Raw genomic sequence first — 7721 nt, 5'->3', positions numbered from 1 at the left:
CACTCCTCCCCTGCAGAGGAGGCAGCAACAAGGTATACCTTGGAATCAGAGAGCAGCCCTCATCAGACACTGGACCTGCCAACACCTTGATCTTGGACTCTCCAGCATCTAGAATTGTAAGAAAATTAATTTTTGTTCTTTAAAAATTACTCCATCTCAAGTATTTTGTTGGAGTAGCACTAATAAATTAAGACATCCAGAGCACTGGGACTCCACTGCTCTGGATAAAGTTTGAATGAACCACTTGCTAATCAATGCTTGATTAATAAATGTTTTTATAGCAACGGGGAAAGGACTCCCTATTCAATAAGTGTTGCTGAGATAACTCACTAACCATATGCTGAAGACTGAAACTGGACCTCCTCCTTACACCACACACAAAAATCAACTCAAGATGGATTAAAGACTTACTTGTGAAACCTAAAACTCTAAAAGCCCTTGAAGAAAACCTAGGAAATACCATTCGAGATACAGGCCCTGGCAAAGATGTTATGACAAAAACGCCAAAAGCAACTGCAACCCAACCAAATATTGACAAATAGGACCTAATTAAACTAAAGTGCTTCCACACAGCAAAAGAAACTATCAACAGAGTAAACAGTTCACAGAATGGGAGAAACTATTTTCAAACCATCTCACAAAAGTCTAACATCCAGAATCTATAAGGAATTTAAATTATTTATTACTGATGCCATTAAAAAGTGGGCAAAGTTCATCAACCAGTGAGTGGATAAAGAAAATGTGGTATAGATACACCATGGAATACTACTCAGCCATGAAATGAAATAATGGCCTTCACAGCAACTTGGATGGTGCTGGAGATCATTATTGTAAATGAAGTAACTCAAGAATGGAAAACCAAATACTGTATGTTCTCATTTATAAGGAAGAGCTAAGCTATGAGGATGCGAAAGCATAAGAATTATATAATGGGCTTTGGGGACTCAGGGGGAAGCCCTGGAGTGGGGTGGGGGATAAAAGACTACATATGGGGCACACTGTATACTCCTCGGGTGATATGTGCACCAAAATCTCAGAAATCACCACTGAAGAACTTATCCATGTAACCAAAAACCACCTGTATCCTCAAAAACTATTTAAAAATTTTTCTAAGTAGGCAAAAGACATGAACAGACACTACTCAAAAGAAGACAGATACACACCCAATAAGCACATGAAAAAATGTTCAACATCACTAATCATTAAAGAAATGCAAATCGCCCAGTGCGGTGGCTCATACCTTTAACCCAACACTTTGGGAGGCTGAGGCGGGCGGATCACGAGGTCAGGAGATCGAGACCATCCTGGCTAACACGATGAAACCCCGTCTCTACTAAAAATACAAAAAATTAGCCGGGCGTGGTGGTGGGCGCCTGTAGTCCCAGTTACTCGGGAGGCTGAGGCAGGAGAACGGCTGAACCCGGCAGACGGAGCTTGCAGTGAGCCGAGATCGCGCCACCGCACTGCAGCCTGGGCGACAGAGCGAGACTCAGTCTCAAAAAATAAATAAATAAATAAATAAAAAGAAATGCAAATCATAACCACAATGAGATACCACCTCATACCACTCAGAATGACTATTAAAAAGTCAAAAAATAACAGATGATGGTGAGGTTACAGAGAAAAGGGAATCCTTATATACTGCTGGTGGGAGTGTAAATTAGTTCAGCCACTGTGGAAAGCAGTTTGGAGATTTCTCAAATAACTTACATAGAACTACCATTTGATCCAGCAATCCCATTATTGGGTACATACCTGAAGGAATATCAATCTTTCTAACACAAAGACACATAAAGATGTTTGTTCATTGCAGCACCATTCACAATAACAAAGACATGGAATCAGCCTAAATGCCTATCCACGGTAGACTGGATAAAGTAAATGTGGTACATATATACCAGGGAATACAAAGCCATAAAAAAGAATGAGATAAAGTCCTCTGCAGCAACATGGATGGAGTTGGAAGCCATTTTCCTAAACAAACTAATGCAGGAACAGAAAACCAAACCCTTCATGTCCTCACTTGTAAGTGGGAGCTAAACACTGAGGACACATGGACACAAAGAAAGGAACAACAGACACTGGGGCCTACTTGAAGATGCAAAGTGGGAGGAAGGTGAGGATCAATAAACTACCTATTGGGTACTATGTTTATTACCTGGGTGACAAAATCTTATGTACACCAAACCCCCACGATATGCAATTTATCTCTAGAAACCCCCCTCCCCCCGCCAATGTATCCCTGAAACTAACAGGTTTGTTTTTTTTTTTTTTTTTTTTGAGACGGAGTCTTGCTCTGTCGCCCAGGCTGGAGTGCAGTGGCCGGATCTCAGCTCACTGCAAGCTCCACCTCCTGGGTTCGTGCCATTCTCCTGCCTCAGCCTCCCGAGTAGCTGGGACTACAGGTGCCCGCCACCTCGCCCGGCTAGTTTTTTGTATTTTTTTAGTAGAGACGGGGTTTCATCGTGTTAGCCAGGATGATCTCGATCTCCCGACCTCGTGATCCGCCCAACTTGGTCTCCCAAAGTGCTGGGATTACAGGCACTAACAGTTTTTTTTTTTTTTTTTTTTTAATACAAAAAATAAAGCTTGTATGTGTGACTGAGTTTTGCCTGAATCTTGTTTTTATTATTACCTGGTAGCTGGTTTGTGAGAGAGTAGCTAAACACACTCCCTCAAACCTTGATAGTTATTCTTACTCCTCAAAAAGAACCTGAGTTATGCATGCTAAATTGGTTTAGTCTCAATTTGCAACACACACACTCTGCTAAACCAGGCCAAATCCGGGGGATATCAAAAGAGAAGATATGATTCTTATCTTTCCAGAATAATCTATTTATTCAGAATTAGTTTAGGGGAATATTTTACTATTCCACTTTTGGGAATAAATACATTAATTTCTTCATGGTAAAATTCCTACCTTTCATTCTATCAATTCGTTCATTATAATAAACTTGCAGTAAGTGCCAGAAAATCGATGTTCTTCAACAGGGTCAATAGCCTACAACCCACACACTAAATCTGCCTTTCATCTTTTCTATAACCCACAAGCTAAGAATGGTTTTCACATATTTAAATGATTAGAAAATAATATTCACGACATGGGAAAATTATGTGAAATTCATATTTCAGCATCCATTAATAAAGTTTTTTTGGTACACAGTTTCATCCATTTGTTTACATAGGTCTTTGGCTGCACTGGTGCTATAGTGGCAGAGCTGAGGTTGCAACAGAGAATGTTTGGCCCCCGAAACCTGAACTATTTGCTATCTGATCCCTCACATAGAAAAAAGTCTGCTGGCCCTTTTCTTGATGATAGCGATATACCACTGAACAAGCCAGCATATAGGCTCAATTCTTATGGGGCTTAGAATCCTGTGGGAGGCAGATGATAAACAAATAGATGTGAAAATATCCAACAACAGTAAGTGCTATGGTGAAAATAAGAATGAAGTGATAGGGACACCAGTAATGTCCTTTCTAGGGATGTGATATTTCAGCTAAGACCTGAATGATGAGGAGGCTACCATGTAAAGATAGGTAAAATGTTCCAGATGAAGTCCCTCAGGGAACTCCTGAAGCTTAGAGTGTAGGGAAGCAAGAAGGTGGGAAATGGGGTGACTGACAGAAGAATATGCTTACTCTTCATTCCTCTATAGATTGTCAGACACAGGAACAAATCTTTCTGGAACTTGGCAAAAGCCATGGAAGAGTTATTAATAACCACTTGGTCAGTGTAAACGACACAGCATCAGAAGGGAAGAGGCTGAGAGATTGCACCATTTCTCTCAGTTCATACCCTAGAAGAAGTAGCAATTAATCTGCAAAATTCCTCTCTATCTCCCCACTTTTCCTCTTTAAAGTATCTGAGAAAAGATGTAACTGAGTGGAAATCAGTTTGGTAACATGTAACCCTTGCACAATGTAAGGTCCATGAGCTATGCTCTTGGCATAGGAGGGAGCTAAGAGATTAGTGAGGTCCGTTCCAAGATGGCCAAAGCTCCTGTCTGCAGCTCCCAGCAAAATCAACACAGAAGACGGATGATTTCTGCATTTCCAACTGAGTTACCTGGTTCATCTCATTAGGAATGGTTGGACAGCCCATAGAGGGTGAGCCACAGCAGGGCAGGGAGTTGCCTCACCCAGGAAGTGCAAGGGATAGGGGGATTTCCCTTTCCTAGCCACGAGAAGCTGTGACAGACTGTAACTGGAAAAATGGGACACTCCTGCCCAAATACCGTGCTTTTCTCATGGTCTTAGCAACCAGCAGACCAGGGGATTCTCTCCCATGCCTGGTTTCGCAGGTCCCACGCCCATGGAGCCATACTCACCGCTAGTGTAGCAGTTTGAGATCGACCTGTGAGGCTGCAGCCTGGCACAGGGAGGGGCGTCCACCATTGCTGAGGCTTCAGTAGGCAAACAAAGTGGCCGGGAAGCTCAAACTGGGCGGAGTCCACTGCAGCTCAGCAAGGCCTACTGCCTCCACAGAGCCTACCTTTGTGGGCAGGGCATAGCTGAACAAAAGGCAGCAGAAACTTCTGCAGACTTAAACGTCCCTGTCTGACAGCTCTGAAGAAAGCAGTGGTTCTCCCAGCACCGCGTTTGAGCTCTGAGAATAGACTGCCTCCCCAAGTGGGTCCCTGACCCCCATGTAGCCTAACTAGGAGACACCTCCCAGTAGGGGCCAACAGACACCTCATACAGGCAGGTGCCCCTTCAGAGGAAGGACCAGGCAGCAACATTTGCTGTTTTGCAGCCTCCACTGGTGATACCCAGGCAAACAGGGTCTGGAGTGGATATCCAGCAAACTCCAACAGACCTGCAGCTGAGGGATCTGACTGTTAGAAGGAAAACTAACAAGCAGAAAGGAATAGCATCAACATCAACAAAAAGGACATCCACACCAAAACCCCATCTGTAGGTCACCAACATTAAAGACCAAAGGTAGATAAAACCACAAAGATGGGGAGAAACCAGAGCAGAAAAGCCGAAAATTCTAAAAACCAGAGCGTCTCTTCTCCTCCAAAGTATCGCAGCTCCTCACCAGCAATGGAACAAAGCTGGACAGACAATGACTTTGACAATTTGACAGAAGTAGGTTTCAGAAGGTTGGTAATAACAAACTTCTTCGAGCTAAAGGAGTATGTTCTAACCCATCACAAGGAAGCTAAAAACCTGGGGAAAAGGTTAGACAAATGGCTAACTAGAATAAACAGTGTAGAGAAGACCTTAAATGACCTGATGGGGCTGAAAACCATGGCACGAGAACTACATGATGCATGCACAAGCTTCAATAGCCAATTCAATCAAGTGGAAGAAAGGCTATCGTGATTTAAGATCAAATTAATGAAATAAAGCAAGGAGACAAGATTAGAGAAAAAAGAGTAAAAAGAAACAAAGCCTCCAAGAAATGTGAGACTATGTGAAAAGACCAAATCTACATTTTATTGGGGTACCTGAAAGTGATGGGGAGAATGGAACTAAGCTGGAAAACACTCTTCAGGATATTAACCAGGAGAACTCCCCAAACCTAGCAAGGCAGGTCAATATTCAAATTCAGGAAACACAGGGAACACCACAAAGATACTTCTTGAGAAGAGCAACCCCAAGACACCTAATTATCAGATTCACCAAGGTTGAAATAAAGAAAAAATGTTAAGGGCAGCCAGAGAGAAAGGTCAGGTTACACACAAAGGGAAGCCCATCAGACTAACAGCAGATCTCTTGGCAGAAACACTACAAGCCAGAAGAGATTGGGGGCCAACATTCAACATTCTTAAAGAAAAGAATTCTCAACCCTGAATTTCATATTCAGCCAAACTAAGCTTCATAAGTAAAGGAGAAATAAAATCCTTTACTGAGAGATTTTGTCATCACCAGGCCTGCCCTACAAGAGCTCCTGAAGGAAGCACTAAACATGGAAAGGAACAACTGGTACCAGCCACTGTAGAAACAAGCCAAATTGTATAAACCATCAATGCTATGAACTAGCTAACATCATAATAACAGGATCAAATTCACACATAACGATATTAACATTAAATGTAAATGGTCTAAATGCGCCAATTAAAAGACACAGACTGGCAAATTGGATAAAGGGTCAAGACCCACAAGTGTGCTGTATTTAGGATAGCCATCTCACATGCAGAGACACACATAGGCTCAAAACAAAGGGATGGAGGAAGATCTACCAAGCAAATGGAAAGCAAAAAAAAAGCAGGGGTTGCAATCCTAGTCTCTGATAAAACAGACTTTAAGCCATCAAAGATCAAAAGAGACAAAGAAGGCCATTACATAATGGTAAAGGGATCAATTCAACAGGAAGAGCTAACTATCCTAAATATATATGCACCCAATACAGGAGCACCCAGATTCATAAAGCAAGTCCTTAGAGACCTACAAAGAGACTTAGACTCCCACACAATAATAATGGTAGACTTTAAGACACCACTGTCAACATCAGATAGATCAACGAGACAGCAAGTTAACAAGGATATCCAGGAATTGAACTCAGCTCTGCACCAAGTGGACCTAACAGACATCTACAGAATTCTCCACCCCAAATCAACAGAATATACATTCTTCTCAGCACTACATCACACTTATTGCAAAACTGACCACATAGTTGGAAGTAAAGCACTCCTCAGCAAATGTAAAAGAACAGAAATTATAACAAACTGTCTCTCAGACCACAGTGCAATCAAACTAGAACTCAGGATTAAGAAACTCACTCAACACCACTCAACTATATGGAAACTGAACAACCTGCTCCTGAATGACTACTGGGTACATAATGAAATGAAGACAGAAATAAAGAAGTTCTTTGAAACCAATGAGAACAAAGACACAATGTACCAGAATCTCTGGGACACATTTAAAGCAGTGCATAGAGGGAAATTTATAGCACTAAATGCCCACAAGAGAAAGCAGGAGAGATCTAAAATTGACATCTTAACATCACAATTGAAAGAACTAGACAAGCAAGAGCAAACAAACTCAAAAACTACCAGAAGGCAAGAAATAACTAAGATTAGAGCAGAACCGAAGGAGATAGAGACACAAAAAAGCCTTCAAACATCAATGAATCCAGGAGCTGGTTTTTTTTTGAAAAGATCAACAAAATTGATAGACTGCTAGCAAGACAAATAAAGAAAAAAATAGAGAAGAATCAAACAGATGCAATAAAAAAGGATAAAGGGGATATCACCACCAGTCCCACAGAAATACAAACTACTATCAGAGAGTACTATAAACACCTCTATGCAAATAAACTAGAAAATTTAGAAGAAATGGATAAATTCCTGGACACATACACCCTCCCAAGACTAAACCAGGAAGAAGTTGAATCCCTGAATAGATCGGTAACAGGCTCTGAAATTGAGGCAATAATTAATAGCCTACCAACCAAAAAAAGTCCAGGACCAGACGGATTCACAGCCGAATTCGACCAGAATTCAAAGAGGAGCTGGTACCGTTCCTTCTGAAACTATTCCAATCAATAGAAAAAGAGAGAATCCTCCCTAACTCATTTTATGAGGCCAGCATAATTCTGATACCAAAGCCTGGCAGAGACACAGCAAAAAATGAGAATTTTAGACCAATATCCCTGATGAACATCGATGCAAAAATCCTCAATAAAATACTGGCAAACCAAATCCAGCAGCACATCAAAAACCTTATCCACCACAATCAAGTCAGCTTCATCCCTGGGATGCAAGGCT

Source organism: Mandrillus leucophaeus, unplaced genomic scaffold, assembly GCF_000951045.1.
Source record: "Mandrillus leucophaeus isolate KB7577 unplaced genomic scaffold, Mleu.le_1.0 Scaffold786, whole genome shotgun sequence".
Classification (NCBI taxonomy): domain Eukaryota; kingdom Metazoa; phylum Chordata; class Mammalia; order Primates; family Cercopithecidae; genus Mandrillus; species Mandrillus leucophaeus.
The sequence above is the reverse complement of the archived record's forward strand: the minus strand, read 5'-3'. Positions refer to the sequence as shown.